The 21,119-nt window shown below is 40.7% G+C and overlaps 1 protein-coding gene across 1 annotated transcript in view; it reads left to right on the forward strand.

The window, feature by feature from the left end:
* The window catches only part of LOC109925683 (cyclin-dependent kinase 17), a 168,786-nt gene that overhangs the window by 11,326 nt on the left and 136,341 nt on the right, over positions 1 to 21,119 (forward strand). The window contains exons 2-3 of the mRNA XM_048610554.1: positions 3,351 to 3,506; positions 5,701 to 5,897. The gene's annotated coding sequence lies outside the window, so the exon portion shown is untranslated. The remainder of the gene's footprint in view (positions 1 to 3,350; positions 3,507 to 5,700; positions 5,898 to 21,119) is intronic.

A 21,119-nucleotide genomic window follows, 5' to 3' on the forward strand; every position in this document is an offset into this window, starting at 1 on the left:
GTAGTAAGTGTGCCTGACTTGTAAATGATGAGCAGCCTTTCAGGAATCAGGAGGTGAATTACTCGCCACAGTATTCCTAGCCTCTGACCTACTCTTGTAGCCACAGTGTTTATGTGGCAAGTCCAGTTGACTTTCTGGTAAATGGTAATGCCCCGGATGTTGATAATGGCAAATTCCAAGATCTAATCTTGTAGCCACAATATTTATAAACATTTTCAAGCCCATACTGTTCATAGAAGTTATTTACACATCTGTGGAGCAGATGGGTTTTGAACCTGAGCCTCCTGGCTCAAAATTAGGGACACTACCACAAAAATCTTCGCACAATATTTGTACGGGTAGTTGACTTAAGTTTCTGGTCAGTGGTAAACCCCCGGACATTGAAGTGGGGGATTTGGTAAAGCAAATGCCATTGAATGCCATGGCAGTTGGTTAGATTCTCTCGTTGGAGATGGTCATTGCCCGGTACTTGTGTGGCATGAATGTTACTTGCTACTGTCAGCTCCAACTCGGATGTAATTTAGACCTTGCTACACTTGGCCATGGACTACTTCGGTATCTAAAGAGTCATGAATGGTACTGAACGTTGTGCAAGTGGAAATGCATACTTCTGACCTTGTAATGGGGTGGGAAGTCATTAGTGAAGCAGCTGAAGATGGTTGGGCCTTGGACCTGTTCGTGCTTTTCCACCTGTGAGGCTGAACTTCCTCTAAAGCTCAAGTAGAAGCAAAGTATTACAAATTCTGGAGATCCAAAATATAAACTGAAAACACTGGAGAAAGTTAGTGGGACTAGTAGCATCTGTGGAAAGAGAAACATTGCCCGTGTTTCGATGCAGTGCTACTACTCTTTGGAACAGTTCTGAGATTAAACCAATTACTGAGAAATTGGGCACCTGTGTAACTGGAGAACGTTTTGAAGTTGGGTGAGCAGACTCTGGGGCATTTGATGGTGAACATCATGACCCCGTTCCTTAAGGCATAAATGTCTTATTGTAATTGCTGAAGAGAATCCCAGATCTTTGAGGACTTGGTAAATGTTTGAGTCTAACTTTGATGTTAAACTCAGTCATACCATTGAACCTTGGAGAATAAACCATGGGTGGGAAAGGATGGCTGCTAAGCTTGAGCTCAAAGGCATAATAAGTTTACAAATCTCAAAGCATAGGATGAGGTTCCAGGAGATTGAGAGGTAACAGCAGTAGCTTGTAAATGTAGTTTTGCTGATTGAAGTTTTGGCTCTCATACATCTATATATCAGTAAAACAATTGCAGGGAACAGAAAATGCTTTGAAGTCCAGTGGAAGATTCAATGGTAAGACTGAGCGGTGTCCTATCAGATGATGTTACTAGGGCAAGTATGAGAGAAATGGTGAAGCAGGAGGGGACCAAGGATGAAAGACTGCAGAAGTTACCATGCAGTCCCATTGTTGGAGGTGCTGTCATGCCCATAAAGTGACCAATAACAGCAGGATCATGAGAGATGTTTGACATGAAAAAGAGCAAAATGCATTTGAATGTGAAATATTGGAATCGAGAACAGAAAGGAGGAAGAACCGTAACATTCTCACAGAATATTATTTGGCATATGCCAGCAATTTGTTGTGGATGTTGGAAATCTGAAATACATAACTGGCAAAACTCAGCAAGTCTGGCAGTGACTGTGGAGAGAGAAACGGAGTCTATGGACTCGGTCTCACATCTTTTGGCTGACTGTGAGGTGCGTCAGATTTTTTTGGTGGGTATTTTGCCATGACCCTGAGCGAGTTTTCTCACTGTATCTAATCAAACAAGTCTCCATGCCCCTCATGTCCATTCTGGAAGGAAAACAGCTTCTAGGAATGCAGGAAGAGTCAAGATGGGTGGTGGACAGCCCGACATTTAGCTCCTCACCCCTTCAGTGGAGAATATCCTGACATTGACCACCTCGAGTGGCTGACTGACAGTGTCCAAACTCCTGAATTGGTATCAAAGGCTGTCCTTGACTTACTGTGCGAGGACCCCCCTGAGCAAAGGCTATTCGCCTTGTCTTGACTGAGATCTGATGACAACTCTGATAAATTTCGTGTATTTCTGTGGATGCTAAACAGCACAGCAAGACAGAAGTAATATGATCCTCATAACTCTGGATGAGGGGGCAAAGCACACAAAAGTGGTGCAAGGCAAGGATGATGTGAGCATCCATTTTGGCTCAGTCACTGAGTACTATGACAAGGAGCGAAGAGCCTGGGGGTGCACCCTGGTCCAGCATACAAACTGGGTGCCTGTGTCTGAGCATCCAATGTCCTAGCAGTAGAGCTACACTGATAGCTGCTGGTGCAGCATTGAAGTGCAGAAGCATGCTATAAGTGGATTGGAGATTTGCCATGGAGTTCTTAAAAGCAGGCATACATCGTATGCCAGTCTTCATGGATGTAGGGTGCATGTGGCCAGTGCCCATAGAACATGTCTTGAAGTGTTGGTTCCTGCTGTCCAACTGGAAGTTCTTTGGAGCATGTGGTGAACTGAAGTTGCCAGGTACCCGCTCCGATTTCTATGTCAGGATTTCTCTATATGTAGCTTGTTTGGGGTTCTTAGTAAGACAAGAGCTAAATATTAATGAGGTGAGTTGGGATGTTATTTAGCAGTTGATAATTTCCTTAATTGGCAACTTGTCACTGTCTAGTGAGAAACTTGCCATGCCGCTCAGCAAAAGGATAAAAGATGACACGTGATACGCTTCTGACATCAATTTGAGCTTATTTGGACTCCTTGCCCAATTCTGCCTCAAATCTTGCCATAGTCCGCGTTGCTGAGACCCCTATAAGGTGTTCTGCCCTTTGCTTTGGAAGTTGACTCAGTCTTGTGAAGGTGGAGTAGTTGTATATCTTCATAGGACTTAAATATGGACAAGTTGGAATATAACTGAGGTAAAGATGCTAACGTTCTTATTGATTGCTGATGATCTAATAATTGTAGAAATGCAGATAGTCTGAATAGCTTTCTCCTCACAACCAGTATCAAAATCAGTTAACATATGTACATGATTTTACAAAGTGCTTCATGTTGTTTCTAAGATGTTTAAGGTGCTTTTTTTTCTTGCTATCTGCTCTTTGCCAACATGATACTAAATACTGCACAAGTAACTTTACTTGAACCTGCTTTGTGTATCCCTGAGTTTGCTTTAATGCTGTCTTTTTTTGATGTGTTGCTGTATTGTATACAGTATTAGAGAATACTGTTAAATGGCTTCAAATAAGCAGTGTATTCTGTAATACTTTGTAGTTTTAAAAACATTGTCAAATGCATTTATTGTAGCTCTTCCACATTATGAATGCAGCACATGAGTACTTTCTCTTTGCAAATTCACAGATTCAATAGCCTAGACTCTGGGTACAAGGTAGCCCGTTTATTGTTTGCCGTCTGCCGGAACTCAATTTGACGATGACATCTACACAGGGTTGCGAGTTTCTATTTTGGGTCTTCATGTGGCTGAACAGACTGATTCTCAACCTTGCAGATATTTGGGTACGTCGGCAGGAAATGGAATCCAACGTGCAAGATTTTCCTTTTTCTTCATTGCTACTGCACTTCCTTTTTAAGATGTTTGAACTTGAAACATGATTGAGCTTGATGGACAAGTCAATATTTTGAACAATTAGTCGCAAGCTCCATCCAATCATTAAAGTCATTGCTAGTCTAAACTTTTGAATGTATTTTTTTACTTCTGTAACTAAGATTTTATATGTAGTGCTATCTCAGGTACAAAGCACCTATGTGAAGTGACATTGTACACTTTTCACTATACTCTTGTACCCTGTACTTGAGCACATGTGACAATAAAATCTAAATCTAAGTATAGCTTGTGTGCTTTTTAAGCATTTGTTTTTGTTCTTGTCTGAAACGTTGGCCATTTGGGAGCTGAGAAAACAAAACCTGGTAGGGGGAACACCATTCAGCTAATCAGCTGCAGTGTCTGGGCAATTTTAGTTGATTTTGTTGGAGTTGGATGCTTTAAGGATACAAACTTTTGTTCATGGATCTAGAGAATGCTTCAAGGCAGTATAATTGTGTGTACTAAAGTATAGGAGTGTGGTGACAACAACAGCTCATCACTAGGACTTCTGTTGACTTAAAGACTGTTGTCGAACACTTGCTGCCATTTCTACCTTTGTCCCCAACGCCTGGCAATTTCAGGAATATGATAGTTGTAGCTACGTTTAACAAGTGAGACTAATCACGCTATGAAAAGTGTCAAGATATTTCTCTGTTGTCCATAACAAGCAACATCCTGATGCATATTCTTCTGATCACCTACTTCTGCCAGAAACTTACTGTGGCCTTGGACCTCCCAGAGGAACCTCTGCCATGGGTCTTTGACGCCGGGAAAAATCAAAGGAAAATGTTGAGAATGACAGAACCTCTTAATTGCATTTATCGGCCTGCTCAAAACTTTGATTCAGTAATTTGCAAGATTCTGTGCATTGTTCTCCAGAGATTTGGGTGTCCAAGAAACTTGTTAACAAGTGCTTCTTGATGACTTATCTTCCAATGACTTGAGTGGGAATTCTGAAACAGGTGCTTCTAGAAATGAGACTGGTGTTGACCAAGTCTGTGTGGAAGTTGCCATACCATTCACAATTTACCTGACTCTGGTTATTCATTCAATCCAAGAATACCTGCCCTCTGGTGAGAGCATTAAACATTGCCTAGATGGAAACTCTGTAACCTCTGTCACCTCCATATCGAAACCATGGCAGCTACCTTTTTCAAAAGGCTTCGAAGGCTCCCATTGAAGAGAAGATCCAGTAATGGATCGGCTGTCCTGGCTCAGCCTTCTGCACTCCCACTTATTGTGAATGAGTTATTGCTGGCATTGGAATAGAGCTGATGCTTTTGACATGTTAGAGATTTGTTATAAGGCCTGTAGTCTTATACTATTCTTTCTCCCAGCCCCCAGAACCCCAGGATCAGGCTGGGAGAGAGTGGTGCACAAATTGTGTGGAATCATGAGTGGGATCACCACATGTTAGGGCCATCAATTACACCTTGATGCTAAGTGCACCCTGGCTTGATTGTGGCATCCCAGCAGAAAGGGCTATGTCTGCTTGTTTACACGTCTTGGATCTTTCAGTTTCAAGGGATGGATTATCATTACGCCATATATTTTTCAGGACTTTTCTCTTTTTTTTATTCTGCACTGAGGCCTCTCTTTTAGTAGTTATTGTTTCAGGTGATGGGAGGTGAAAAAATGTCAGATGTTTTACCTTGTCTAATGCTAATAGATTTTTAATACAGTGGTTGAATATTTAATTTTCAAGTTTAGCTTTGAATCTATTTAAATTTTATTAATAGCTATTAACCATCTTCTTTCCCTTTCCGTTAATTATTTGGCATCATTAACACTTTATCAGGTGTTTACACTTCTATGGATGGTGTTCTGAAGTGACTATTATTCATATCAGCATGAAGTTCCAGCAGGTGTAAGCAGCTGTTGGCACATCTGGCCTAATGCTGGTATCGTGAGCTCAACGTTTGAAATTAATTTGTTCTAATTTTTTTCTGAACAAATAAGTACTGTAGAGTGAAGCATAAAACTATAATTGAGATGTCTTTTAACCACTCAGTTACTCTTAGCATACTTTGTTTTTACTGTGTTTGGTTTGTTTTTTATAACAAATCGAATGACTGATTATTCATAACTATCTCTTTCCCATTACAGCACGTGCTTATCTACAAGAAGAATAGAGCAACTATTGGCCTCCGTATCTCACTATTTCAGTAATTTTCTAGAAGATTGAAAAGTAGATAGCAATCTAGATTGTGGGAACAAATATTGAACTTTAGAATCCTGAAGCTGAAGAATGAAAACATAAAGGAATGACCAAATTTAAGGATTGGAAACTGTGACTGAGATATGTGAGTAAACCTCATTGTGAAAGTTAGCTTTGGAAGTCTCGTTTTATCATTAATTGACCAAGGTTGTATGGCCACAAAAGGAGTCTGCTGTTTTTGCTGAAATGTTATCCAGTTCTATTGATAATCCTAATGAATTCTCTATTTATGAAAATCACTCTGAAATTCCCTCATCATAGTCTTAGAGTCATAGAGATTTACAGCACAAATGACTCTTCGGCCCATCGAGTCTGTGCCAGCCAAAAACAACCATCTAACTATTGTAATCCCATTTTCCAGCACTTGGCCCATAGCGAAGTATGCCTTGGCATTGCAAGTGCATATCTGAATTCTTCCTCAGTGTTATGAGGGTTTTTTCCTCCACCGCTCTTGCAGGCAGTGAGTTACAGATACTCACTACCCTCTGGATGAAAAAGTTTTCCTCTTATCTCTTCTAAGCATTCTGCCCCTTACCTTAAATCTGTGCCCCATGGTTATTGATCCTTCCAGCAAGGGGAAAGGATTCTTCCAGTCTACCCTATCTCTGCCCCTCATAATTTTATACATTTCAATCATGTTCTCTGTTAATCTTTTCTAAGGAAAACAACCCCAGTCTGTCCAATTTCTCTTTTATAACTGAAGTTCTCCAACCTGGCAACACCCTGATAAATCTCTGCACCCTCTCTCGTACTATCATAGTCATCCTATAATGTGGATTTCGGAACTGAGCACAATACTTTAGCTGTGGCCTAACCAATGTTACATACAGTTCCAACGTAACCTTCCTGCTTCTAGGTGCTTCCCAGGATCCTGCCATTCATCATGTATTCCTTGCCTTTTTTGTCCTGCCCAACTGCATTACTCCACATTTTATTCGGATACAATTATGTTTGCTGCTGGTCATCCCATCTGATGAGGCCATCTGTATCCTCTTGTGGGGCGGCACGGTGGCTCAGTGGCTAGCACTGCTGCCTCACAGCGCCAGCAACCTGGGTTTAATTCCACCCTCGGGCGACTGTCTGTGTGGAGTTTGCACGTTCTCCCTGTGTCTGCGTGGGTTTCCTCCAGGTGCTCCAGTATCCTTCCACACTCCAAAGATGTGCAGGTTAGGTAAATTGGCCATGCTAAATTGCACATAGTGTTCAGGGATATGTAGATTGGGTGGGTCTGGTTGGGATTCTCTGAGGGTCGGCATGGACTTGTTGGGCTGAAGGGCCTGTTTCCAAACTGTAGGGATTCTATGATCTATGATGATCATCCTATCTGATGAGGCCATTTATATCCTCTTGTAATCTGGTGTTACCCTCCTCACTGTTTATCACCCCAACAATACTTGTATCATTTGTGAAGTGATCTACCCTCCTATATTCAAGTTTAAATCACATAGAAAGCACAAACAAGGGGGGCCCCAACCCTGACCCCTGTGGGACCCTACTGATACAGACTACCAGTTACAAAATTACTCCACAGACACTCAGCTAATTCTGGTTCAAATTTGCCAAGTTTCCTTGGCTCCCATGGGCTCTTCCCTTTGCTTTTAGTTTCCGATGTGGGACCTTATCCAAAGCCTTTCTAAGGTCTAAGCAGACTATAGCAAAAGCATTACCCTCATCCATCTTGCAATTCATGTTTTCAGGCCAGAAAACTGAGATGAGCGTTGAATTGCTGTCTAATTTCTATAATATTTGAAGTGATGCTAGACCCTGATGTGTCAGTACCTGTGCCTTTATTTAACCATTTTTCCAGAGCATTATAACAGAGGGCATGCAGTATTTGATTTGAAATAAAATGAGTCTTAATTGGGTTTGCCAAGCCTACATTGGTGTATCTCTTAAATGGCTAGACTTGGTTAATTGGTTGTAGACTTACTCGCCGAGCCAGTGTGTTTGATTGCAGACGTTTCGTCACCCTGTTAGGTAACATCATCAGTGTCGCTCCGGTGAAGTGTTGGTGTTTTGTCCCGCTTGTTATTTATATGCCTCGGTTTGCTGGGGTGATTGGCATCACTTTCGGTTGTTTTTCAATGGTTTGTATATTGGGTCTAGTTCAATGTGTTTGTTGATGGAGTTTCGCTTGGAATGCCAGGTCTCTAGGAATTCACTGGCATGTCTCTGTTTGGCTTATGCTATTATGGATGTGTTGTCCCAGTCAAATTCGTGTCCTTCTTTGTCCGTGTATACTGAGACCAGTGAGAATTGGTCGTATTTCTTGGTATCTAGTTGATGTTAGTGTATCCTTATTGTCAGTTTTCTTCCAGTTTGGCCTGTGTAATGTTTCTCACAGGCCTTGCATGGTATTTTGTATATTACGTTAGTTTTATTGGTTGTGGGTGTGGGATCCTTTGTGTTCGTCAGTAGCTGGTGCAGGGTGGTTGTTGGTTTGTGGGCTATCCTGATACCTAAGGGTCTGAGTCATCTTGTGGTCATCTCTGATATGTCGCTGATGTACAGTAGAGTGACTAGTGTGTCTGACCGTGTTGTGTCGTCTTGTGTCTGTCGCGGAGGTAACGGCAGTGCTTTTTGGGTATCCATTCCTTTTAAAAACTGGTGTTCTGCTTTGCACAATTCCAGGTTGCTGCAGTGTGTTGTGGCTCGTTTGAATAATGTCCTGATGCAGCTCCACTTATGGGTTTTGGGAATGTTTTGCTGGTGTAATTAAATATCTAGTTCGTATGTGTGGTCTTCCTGTCTACACAAGTCTGGAGTTCCCTGTTGTTTTTGCATTCTACCATTAAGTCTAGGAAGGGTAGTCGGTTATTTTTCTCTTCTTCTTTTTGAATTTTATTCTGGTGAGAATGTTGTTTATGTGGCTGGTTTCTTCCAGTTTTGTGCGTTTGATAATCATGAAGGTGTCATTTACATAGCAGAACCAGAATTTGGGTTGTATAGTGGGGAGCGCTGTCCATTCTAACCTTTTGCATTACCACTTCTACAATCAGTCCTGATATTGGGGATCCCATTGGTGTTCCTTTGATTTGTTTGACTAGATGGTCATTGAAGGTGAAGTGGATTGTGAGGCACAGATCCAGCAGTTTCAGGGTGCTGTCCTTGTTGATGCTGTTGGTGTCGTGGGGTGCCTGCCTTCCTGATTTGTCCATGGATGTAAATAGTGCTGTTACGTTGAAGGATATCATTATCTCGTCCTGTTCTATTCTGGTGTCCTTGATGTAAATACAGATTTGTTAGTCTTGCTTTTCTTCATGTAAAAATAGTTAAATAAAGTGATTTGTTAATTTCAAGACAATCTAATGAAATCCTGAGAATGCATTTAAAAACAAACTGACTCAAAGTTAGGTAATGATGAGCTTGGATTGGAGAAATCTTTTAGGCTGGTATGAAGTGCTGATTGGGCTTACTGCTGGGGCTCACTACTGCTTTGTACTTTGCTTAAGTTTTCTGAATCCAGGCCATTTATGTAAAGCTTATACCAAACGATGATGGCAGCCTTGAGCTAGCCGAATGATTTGAAACTCCAGAAGAAGGTAGGCACTGACCAACGAAATTTGTTGTTGACGAGATTATTTACATACTCAAAAGAAAAATATATGATGTACATATTTGATAAATAGTATTGAATTATCTAAAGATGACATTGAGATTGATGTTCCTAGATTAGACTTAAGCATTTCGAACTAAGTATAGCAATAAAAAAAAGACAGTAATAGAATGTTGAACTGCAAAGCCAAATCAGAGACATTGTTGTACTTTTTGTTGTGGACAGACAACATCTTGAAAACTGCAACCTATTCTGGTTGTCAAAAATTTGAAACTGCAGAGAACAGCTATGTCTGATCTCTTGTGCTAGGAATCCGAGTCATCAGGAAGGAATGGAGGGACTTGAAATTTCCAGTATGGAAGGGATACCTCGGAGAGCTGATCCTAAATGTGTCTAGCGTATTCAAAAATTCAATCTGGTGTATTACTTTAAATTCAATTGGTGCACAACCTGGAGACATGTGTTTGAACTATTAAAAGATAAATATAGGATTACTACTCCAGGCCCCGCTTTCATACAGTTGACAATTTGAAATAAATTCCCAGGTAACCTAATTGAGCTAAAAAAAAACACTTTCATCCATTATTATCCTTTAAATCAATATAATCAAACATATGTTTTGGTTTTGTAATTAAGCACTTTTAGCATATTTTTGGAGTTAATTTTAGAGTCAAATTTAGATACTGTCAGTAAATACAGTATATCAATGGTTCCCAAACTTTTCAGAAACATGGCACAAGTCAATGAAACAAACAGTTCCATGGCACACCCACTTTTATCAGCTGAATTGCTCATAAACAGTACATTTACTTGCATTTACTATGGTTACAGTCTTACTAGAGAGATTTTCAACACAGTACATACAACAAGCTAAAAAATCACCTTGGACAGTTCTCATGGCACACTGTTTGAAAGCCACTGCATTGTACAGTTGTTTGTAACAAAAGTTTACAGCATGTTTTAAACTTAAGAAACAACAACATAACAGGAACAGATAGTGAAATAGTGGTGTTGTTATTGCAGTTGTAATCCAGATGGCTAGGCAAATGCCTTGGGGACAAACCCCACCATCTCAATTAGTGAAATTTGAGTGAAATTAAATAACTAAAATACAAAGCCGTCTGGGTAATGGTGATCTGGCAACTTAAAATCGATAATTATAAAAACACATCTGTATGCTATCTGCAAGGCACAATTCACTAATGTGAGGAGGTACTCTTCACTTGCCTGAATGGGTGTCACTCCAACCACATTCAAGCTCAACACCATCTAGGTCAAAGCATCCTGCTTGATTGACACCCCATCCAGTACGATGTTCAAAATTTCTTTCCTTCAACACGACACATACTGGCAGCAATGTGTACCATTTTCAAGATACACTGCAATTACTCACTAAACCTTCTTTGACAGCAGCTTCCAAACCCGTAACCGCAATGTCAAGGGCAACAGATGCATGGGAACATGGCCTGCAAGTTCCCCTTGAAACCACAGCATCCTGACTTGGAATTATATTGCACCTTCACTGCATGTAGATAAATACAGGTATCCTGGTACTCCCTCCCTAGCAGCATTGTAGGTAACCCTAAAGCCCCAGGGCTACAGCAGTTCAAGAGTCAGTTCATCACCACCTTCTATAGGGCACTTAGGGATGGCCAAAAATGCTGGTCCTGTCAGTGACACTCTCATTCCCACGAACAACCAAAAAAAATTATTTTTAATTTTAAAATATTTTCCCCTTCCTTTGTATATGTATTTGTGTTGTGACAAGCATCCCAGGTTTGAATACATGAATAAACCATACTTCTGTTTTAGCCCTAAAGTGAGTTAGTTGCTAGTGACTTTTGTATTGGAGATAACAAACTGAGGATTTGGAGAAATCACAGACTATTGCAAAAAATGGAGAAGATACAACTTTAAACAAAAATTCCCTGCTTAGAGACCAAACAGGAGAAAAATAAAACTGATATCTCTCCCATCCATACTAATAGAATAAAAAGCATAAAAATAAAGCAACTGGGTTGGATGATTACCATCCGAGGATCCTTTGGAAGATGGGACATATCTACTGGAACATATGTGAGCCCCCAACCTGTATTTTTAAATAAATCATTGAACTTTTGGACCGTTCCCATATAATGGAAGAGGCTAATATAGTTCCCAACTTTGAAAGATAAAAGATTCCTAGATGAACTGTATTGCTATTTATCAGTTCATTAATTTGACATTAGGCACGGGGCAGATGCATGAGAGAATTCATTACTGGTGCAAAAGGAGGTTGTGTCTTATAAATTTAATTGTACTACTTTGAAGAAGTCACTAAGGTATCAGATGAGGGTAGCTTAGTGTTGCCTGCTTTGACTTCTTAAAAAATCCTCTTGGTGAGGCACAACACAAGATGTTTCTCTGCAATATCAAAGTCTCTGGTATTAGTGCTAATATAAGGAGCTAGTTTGAGAAATCCCAGCCGAGTGTAGGCTAGAAACAGTCACAGATGGATTTTGTTGTTTCAGATCAATGACTAGTGAGCACCTGCAGGTGGCACCATTGTTCTTTACTTGATATGAGGTGGTGGTGGTGTAGTGATAATGTCACTGGACTGTATTTTAGAAATCCATGCTAATGTTCTGGGGATAACAAAGTGTGGAACTGGAGGAACACAGCAGGCCAGGCAGCATCAGAGGAACAGGAAAGCTGACGTTTCGGGGAAGGGTCCTGACCTGAAACGTCAGCTTTCCTGTTCCTCTGATGCTGTCTGGCCTGCTGTGTTCCTCCAGCTCCACACTTTGTTGTCTCTGACTCCAGCATCTGCAGTTCTTGCTGTTTTGATGGTCTGGAGACATTTTTAATCCCACCATGGCAGATGGTGCAATTTGAATTCAGTAAAATCTTGAATTAAAAGCTAGCCTAATGGCAGCCATGTTGATTTTTGTAAGAACCCATCCAGTGCGCTAATGCCCTTTAGGGAAGGAAATCTGCCATCCTTTCCCGGACTAACCTACATGTGACAATAAATGCTGGTTTAACCAGTAACATCCCAGAACAAATTAAAACAAAAACAGAGACTGTTTAGATTGATTTAGATTTGTTTTTCTGATTAAGGTTTTTTGTTGGTGGGTTTTGTATGATGAGTGGAGCCTTAGTGCACTTGTATCCATTTTGAAAAATACTATTGGAATAAACTTGCAATTCCATCCTGCATGTTTTGCAGATCTTTCCTGGTTTTTATTAATAATTTGGATGTAGTTGTTTAGGATATAATCTGGGCAATTACACATGATGTTAAGACTTATGTAAGTGTTAAGTGGTCTGCATGAAGCTGTCGACAATCTTATGCGTGTTCGGTGAATTGGCTTCATGGTTGACAAATGTTTTCTTGAGTATATTCAATGACCTGATCTTGATTGCTCATGGGGATAGAGAATTCTGAAGAGTAATTCCTCTCCAAGAGGAAATTTCTTGTGCACATGGGCAAGGCAAATGTCCAACATACACCGTTTTGAGGGAAGTATTTAAAAAGATCTTGGCATTATAGTGCATTGATCTCTAAATATCCATGAGCCATGGCTTGAAGCTATCGCTCGTGTGAATAGGGTCTTAAGCTGCTTTTATAGGCCAATTGATTTATAAGATGAGGGATAATATTTTGTTATTACACATAGAAACTAGGAATAGGAGTAGGTTACCGAGCCTGTCTTGCCGTACAGTTAGGTCATGGTTTGTCTGCTACCTCAATGCCGCTTTCTTAGAATATCTCCATATCTCTTAATCCATTAGCCTCCAGAAATCAATTAACTTCTATCTTGAGCATGATCAGTGATTGAGCTTCCATTATCCCTTTGGAGTAGAGAATTCACCACCTCTGAATGAAGAAGTTCTTCCTCATCTCAGTCTTAAACGGCCTGCCTCTTATCCTGCAATTATGTCCCCTTGTTTTAGCACATTTCCAGCCAGTCAGTCTATCTACATCCACCCTGTTGCATCATGTAACAATTCTGTAAGTTTCAATGAGGTCACCATTCATTTTTGAAAACCTTACAGAATATGAACCCACTTTCCACAGTCTCTCCTCAGAAGACCGTCTCATCATCCCATGAATTAATCTGGTGAACCTCGTTTGAACTCTCCCTTTTGCAAGTATCTCCTTTCTTAAGTAAACAAACCAAAACTGTACACAATACTGCATGTGTGGTCTTGGCAAGGTGCAATACAACTGCAGTAACTCCTGTACTCGAATGTACTTGAAATGAATGCCAACAATCTGTTTGCCTTCCTAATTGGATATTGCACCTGCTTGCTAACTTTAGGTGGGTCGTAGAGAAGGCCACCCATGTCCCTTTGGACACATGCATTTCCCAACCTTTTCTGTTCGAAGGGTGTGTCGACATCGTTGGCTATGCCAGCATTTATTGCCGAGAAGGCAGTTAAGAGCCATTCATGTTGCTGTGGGTCTGGAGACACAAGTCAGCCAGGTTACGTAAGCAGGATGGATTTCCTTACCTAAATTGAACCAGATGGGATTTTAAGGGGGAATTGGTGGCATAGTGGTTGTATCACGGAACTAGTAATTCAGAAATTCAGGCTAATACTCTGGGGAACGGGTTTGAATTCTACCATGGCAGATGATGAAATTTGAATCAGTGAATATGTGGAATTAAAAACTAACCTAATGGTGACCCATGTAACCACTGTCGATTGTTGTAAAACTCTGTCTCGTTCACTAGTGGTCTTTAGGCAAGGAAATTTGTCATGTTTGGCTTATATCTGACTCCAGACCCACTGCAACGTCGTCGACTCTCAACTGCCCTCTGACATGGCCCTAGCAAACCAATCAATGCAAGCAGCAATTAGTGATGGACAACAAAAGGCCAAGCCAGCAACATCCACTTCCCAAGAAGAAATACATTGTCATAAATGACAATTGACATTGTAGTTACACAGTCACTATTAGGCTAACTTTAATTCCAGATTTTTGTTGAATTCAAATTTTTCCATCTGGCACTTGGGTACGAATGCCAATGTGCCCAGTACATTAACCTGGAGTCCTGGATTACTAGCCCAGTGACATTACAACTACAAATTGACCTCCATGTTTTTATTTCAAAGCGCTTTACCCAAATTATCCCCATAACTCTTTATGTTGTTGGAAATCATAAATTTATCAAACTCTCTTTTAAACATACTCATAGACTGAGCTTCCACAGCCCTCTGGTGTGGAGAATTCTGAAGATTTTCAACTCTCCAAATTAAAACAAAACTCTTTTATTCTCAGTACTAAACTATATCCCCTTATTTTTAAATCATGTCCCGTGGTTTCCCAATGAGGGAAAACAACCTACCCACGTGTACCATATCAATCCCTTTAAGTGTTTTGTACTCTAGGGAATGTAGATTCAATTTGCCCAATTTCTCTGTAGGTCCGTCCTGCCATCCTCAAAACCAGTCTGGTGCACCTTTGTTGCCCAGTCTCAACAGCCCTTCCTGATAAAGAAACCAAAACTGCATGTACTACTCCAGGTGCAGTCCAATCAAGCATCTGTACAATTAAAGCAAGACCTCACTACTCCTCAGCTGAAGCCCAGTTGTGGTAAAGGCCAACATTCCATTAGCCTTTCACATAGCTTGCTGCATGCTTTACTAGCATAAGTAAAGCTTGTTAGGAGATAAGTTTTATTAATTAAAATAAATTAAGACAAAATGAATTTAAATAATGCATAAGGTGGCAGGATAGGTTATTATTGCAGCTGCAGTATATGGGACTGGATGGACACATATGCAGTCCAAGACAACCACATCAGCAGCAAGTATCTTCAGCCTCTCCCCTTTCAACAAATATTCTACTTTTCTGCTTTTTCTACCAAAGTGGAGAACTTCACATGTAGCCACATTATATCCTGCCTGACATGTTGTGGCCCATTCAAGTAGCCTGTCCAAGTCATCTTAAACCCTTCTCACAGCATAACTTTCCACCAAGAGTAATCAGCAAATACGGGAACATTACAATTGGTCCCCACACCAAAATCATTTATGTAGACTGTGAACAGTTGTGGATGTAGCACTGACAAAGGTATCCCATTAGTACCAGCCTGATAATCTGAGAATGGTCCATTTATTCTTACTTTCTGCTTTCTTTCTTGAACCGATTCTCAATCTATACTGTTTTATTTCCTCCAATCCCATATACCATAATATTATTTAATAACCTCTTTGGTTGGACCTATGTGGGAAAAGGTGAATTTTGGATGATGGCATTTTATGTATCAGTTATTTTGATGCAAAGAAAGTTAAATGGAGTGCTGTCTAGGAAGTTAATGTTTTCTTTGTTGTGGTATTGCAGCTTCAGGATTAATGGAACTTTGATCAGTATTGAGGATATTGATAAAATTATCTGATTCTGTTTTCTACTTGCATATAATCCAAAACCCTTAATATCTACGTGCATACAGTAGTATTTGTGTTCACGACATGACCAAGTCACCTAATATATGAATTAATGAAAATGAAAAGGAAGCCCTCAAAACCAAAAAGTAGCCCTCAAAGTCCCAAGAAAAGTCCTCAGGAAAAAATTGTACCCTCGTTGAAGTTGTTTGAAATAATCTTGCAAGTTCACAAATTATTAATGCAATTAATTTAGAAGTAGGGTGGTAGAACAGTATAAAAAGAATATTGCAACCATTGAGACGATACAGAAACGGGTAACTAGAAGACATTGTGTGGTGACCTTGTACTCTGAAAGGCAAATATGATTACCTTTTGTTATGTCAGCTGTGTGCCATACGTAACTAAGTGCCAACAGAGCCAATGATTTTGTCAAGATTTCCAGAAAAGGTTATGAAGAAGACTGGCAGCGTATTTTGAATTTTAGAAGATAGATGTACTTACTTCTAGCCGATTGTTATTTGAATGAAGTGGCAAGACTTCATTTAACTATGGCAGAGTCGATGGTTAGGGCACTGAAAAGGATCTTTGCGGTACACTGTTTCCTGGAGAAATTAGTATCGACAGTGGACCTCAACTTGTGAACAAGGATTTTGGGAAGTTCATTTTGGAGGCGGGCATCAACTGGGTGACAAGTCCTTCACCTTCAGTTGAACGAAGAAGCAGAAAGAGAAGTCAAAATTGTGAATTCAATGATGTGCAATAAGTGCAGATTAGAAATTATCTCTGTTTGGTTACAAAGCAATACCATTAAGTAGTGGATACTTCCCAACAGAATTGCAAAGGAGATTAAAAAAAGACATAACTATTTTAGAACATAATCTCAAGCCAAATATAATCTATTTGTATAAAAAGGCAAAACAACTAGGAAAAATCCACAGCAAAAAGCTGCAGAGTTGCTATAATTAAAAGAAAAATCAATAAAAGACGGAAGACAGACGAAGGCAGTGACCATATGGGAAATGAATCAACTGGAATAATAAACCTGCACTACTGTCTGACCCAGCAGTGAACTTGCACAACTGACTGTTCTGCTGTTTGATTTCAAGTATCTCTGGACATCGGAATCATATAAGAAAAATTTAACAAACAGCAAAATTTACAGCTGACCTTTGGAAAAACCCATGTGGGAAAGCTCACAGAAGGGGAGCAGCTAAGTGGCTTTATAACGTGTAACTTTACTGTTTATTTTGTAAATCTACAATAGTGAATAGAGTGCGTTCCTTTATGATTATATGTTTTTATTGAGATCTGTCTCTTGATTAAACTTTAAAAATATAAAACATAGGTACTAAGTCACCCTGGAGCAGTTTTTTTTAGAGCAGGAGAGGGGGGCAGGTAGTACAGGATTATCCTGTGGCTATCCCCATCTCAAACAGGTATGCTGTTTTGGAAAATGTAAGGGGTGACGGACTCTCGGGAATGCAGCACTGACAGCCAGGTTTCTGGTAGCGAGACTGATTGTAACATAACAAGAGGTACGTCAGGTTCCAAGCAATCGTTTGTGATAGGGGATTCTCTAGTCAAGAGGCAGAGGTTTGGCTGACAGCGAGACAGAATGGTGTGTTACCTCCCTGTTGCCAGGGTCAAAAATATCTTGGAGAAAGTGCAGAATATTCTCAAAGGCGAGAGGAACCAGCAGGAGGTTGTTGTACACATTGGAACTAACCACATAGGAAGAGAAAAGGATGAGATTCTGAGGAGAGAATATAGGAAGTTAGGCAAGAATTTAAAAAGGAAGTTCTCGAGGATAGTAATATCTGGATTACTCCCGGTACCATGTGCCAGTGAGGGTAGGAATAGGAGGATAGAACAGATGAGTGCATGGCTGAGGAGCTGGTGGAGGGGAGAAGAATTCACATATTTGGATCATTGGAATCTCTTCTGGGGTAGACGTGACCTGTATAAGAAGGACAGATTGCACCTGAATTGGAAGGGGACTAATATACTGGCAAAGCGATTTGCTAGAGTTGCTCAGGAGGATTTAAACTAGGAAGGGGAGGGTGGGACACAGGGAGATAGTGAGGAAAGCAATCAGTCTGAGATTGGTCCAGTTGGGAAAAGGAACAAGTCAAACAGTCAGGGCAGGCAGGAACAAAACAGAACAAGGTAGGACTGATAAATTAAACTGCATTTATTTCAATGCAGAAAGGCCTCACAGGTCAGGCAGGTGAATCTAGGGCGTGGTTGGACACATGAAACTGGAGTGTCATAGCAATTACAGGAATGTGGCTTAGGGATGGACAGGACTGGCAGCTTAATGTTCCAGGGTATAGATGCTATAGGAAAGATTAAAAAAGGTGGGCAGGAGAGTAGGGGGAGTGGTATTTTTGATTAGGGATAACATTACAGCTGTATTTGGGGAAGATATTCCTGGGAATATGTCCAGGGAAGGTATTTGGATGGAACAGAGAAATAAGAAAGGGATGATTACCTTATTGGGATTGTAGTATGGATCCCCAATAGTCAACGGAAAATTGAGAAACAAATTTGTAAGGAGATCTCCGTTATCTGTAAGCGTAATAGGGTGGTTATGATGGGGGATCTTAACTTTTTTCAAACATAGACAGAGACTGCCGTAGTGTTATGGATTTGGATGGAGAGGAATTTGTTAAGTGTGTGCAAGAAGATGTTCTGATTCAACATGGAGATGTACATCCTAGAGAAGGTGTCAGTAGGGGAGAGCTTTGGGGCCAGTGACCATAATTCTATTAGTTTTAAAATAGTGATGGGAAAGGATAGACCAGATCTAAAAGTTCAAGTTCTAAATTGGAGGAAGGCCAATTTTGACGATATTAGGCAAGAACTTTCAAAAGTTGATTGGGGGGCAGATGTTCGTAGGTAAAGGGACAGCTGGAAAATAGGAAGCCTTCAAAAATGAAATAAGGAGGGTCCAGAGACTTTGGCCTCCTATTAGAGTGAAGAGCAAGGCTGGTAGGTGTGGGGAATGCTGGATGACGAGAGAAATTGAAGTTTTGGTCAAGAAAAACAAGGAGGCATATGTCAGGTATAGACAGCAGAGATTGCGTGAATGCTCAGAAGGGTATAAAGACAGTAGGAGTATACCTAAGAGGGAAATCAGGAAGGCAAAAACGGGACAGGAGATAGCTTTGGGAAATAGGGTTAAGGAGAATCCAAAGAGATTCTACAAATACATTAAGGACAAAAGGGTACCTAGGGAGAGAATGGGGCCCCTTAAAGATCGGCAAGGCCGCCTATGTGTAAAACCGCAGGAGATGGGGGAGATACTAAACAAGTATTTTGCATCAGTGTTTACTGGGGAGAAGGATATGGAAGATAGAGAACATGGGGAAATAAACAGACGTCTTGAAAAATGTCCATATTACAGAGGAGGAGGTGCTGGATGGCTTAAAATGCAAAAAGGTGGATAAATCCCTGCGACCTATCAGGTGTACCCTAGAATTCTGTGGGAAGCAATTGCTGGGCCCCTTGCTTGAGATATTTGTATCATGAATAGCCACTGGTGAGGTGCCAGAAGACTGCAGGCTGGCTAACATGGTGCTGCTATTTAAGAAAGGTGGTAAGGAAAAGCTAGGGAAATATAGATCGGTGAGCCTGACATTGGTGGTGGGCAAGTTGTTGAAAGAAATTCTGAGGGACAGGATTTACATGTATTTGGAAAGGTAAGGACTGATTAGGAAAAGTCAACATGGCTTTGTGCGTGGGAAATCGTATCATATTAATTGAGTTTCTTGAAGAAGTAACAAGGAGAATTGATGAGGTTAGCGCAGTGGATGTGATCTGTATGAACTTCAGTGAGGCGTTTGACAAGGTTCCTCATGGTAGACTAGTTATCAAGGTTAGATCACATGGAATACCGGGAGAACTAGCCATTTGGATACAGAACTGGCTTGAAGGTAGAAGACAGAGTGGTGGTGGAGGGTTACTTTTCAGACTGGAGGTCTGTGACCAGTGGTGCGCCGCAAGGATCGGTGCTTGGTCCACTGTTTTTCATCATTTATATATTTGATTTGGAAGTGAATATAGGAGATATGGTTAGTTAGTTTGTAAACGACACCAAAATTGGAGGTGTATTAGACAGTGATGTCGTACAGCGAGATCTTGATCAGATTGGCCAATGGACCGAAAAATGGCAGATGGAGTTTTAATTTTGATAAATGTAAGGTGTTGCATTTTGGAAAGGTAAATCAGGGTAGGGCTTATACACTTAAGGTCTTCGAGTATTGCAGGTGCAGTTTCGTAGTTCCTTGAAAGTTGAGTCCCAGGTAGACAGGGTAGTGAAGAAAGTGTTTGCTATGTTTGCCTTTATTAGTCAGTGCATTGAGTATAGGAGTTGGTAGGTCATGTTGCGGCTGTACAGGACATTGGTTAGGCCACTTTTGGAATACTGTGTGCAGTTCTGGTCTCTCTTGCTATAGGGAGGACTTTGTGAAACTTGAAAGGGCACAGAAAAGATTTACAAGGATGTTGCCAGGGTTGGAGGGTTTGAGCTACAGAGAGAGGCTGAATAGACTGGGGCTATTTTCTCTGGAGCATCAGAGGCTGACAGGTGATCTTAGTTGTATAAAATTATGAGAGCCATCGATAGGGTAAATAGACGAGTTCTTTTCCCCAGGGTGGGAGAGTCCATAGCTAGAAGGCAGGTTTAAGGTGAGAGGGGAAAGATATAAAAGGGACCTAAGAGACGACTTTTTCATGCACAGACAAGTTGGACTGAAGGGTCTGTTTCCGTGCCATACATCTCTATAACTCTGACTCTAATTCCAGACATGGTGAAAACTCTGTTGGGCAGAAAGTCAGAAGTCATGGTTATCAGAGAAACATTAGCCAGTCTTCGTGTTAGGACAAATGAAGGGACATTCAGGAGAAACAGGAAGGCTTGAACCAAGTAATAAGACAGAGTATGATTATCTCCAGAATTTGGGACAGCCATATATATTCGCATCAGACAATATGGGACAGCAATACATTTATTGCATCAGACAGTGTACAGAGTGGCAAAACAATTCCAGATTCTCACTAAGTGCTAGAGGTCCACTAGCTAGCAGCCAAACAAAAGGAATCTCTCGCTTTCTGAGTGATGGAATTCAGTCATGCTCGAAGGAAGTTAGTATTGCAGAACTTCAACAATCTGCAAAACAAAGATTGTGAAACCAACTGTTCCAACTACCAATGACAAACATACTAGTAACCTTGTTTCAGAGATAGTAGGAACTGCAGATGCTGGAGGATCTGAGATAACAAGGTGTAGAGCTGGATGAACACAGCAGGCCAAGCAGCATCAGAGGAGCAGGAAGGCTGATGTTTCGGGCCTAGACCCTTCTTCAGAAAATC

Source organism: Rhincodon typus, chromosome 22, assembly GCF_021869965.1.
Source record: "Rhincodon typus isolate 14 chromosome 22, sRhiTyp1.1, whole genome shotgun sequence".
Taxonomy (NCBI): domain Eukaryota; kingdom Metazoa; phylum Chordata; class Chondrichthyes; order Orectolobiformes; family Rhincodontidae; genus Rhincodon; species Rhincodon typus.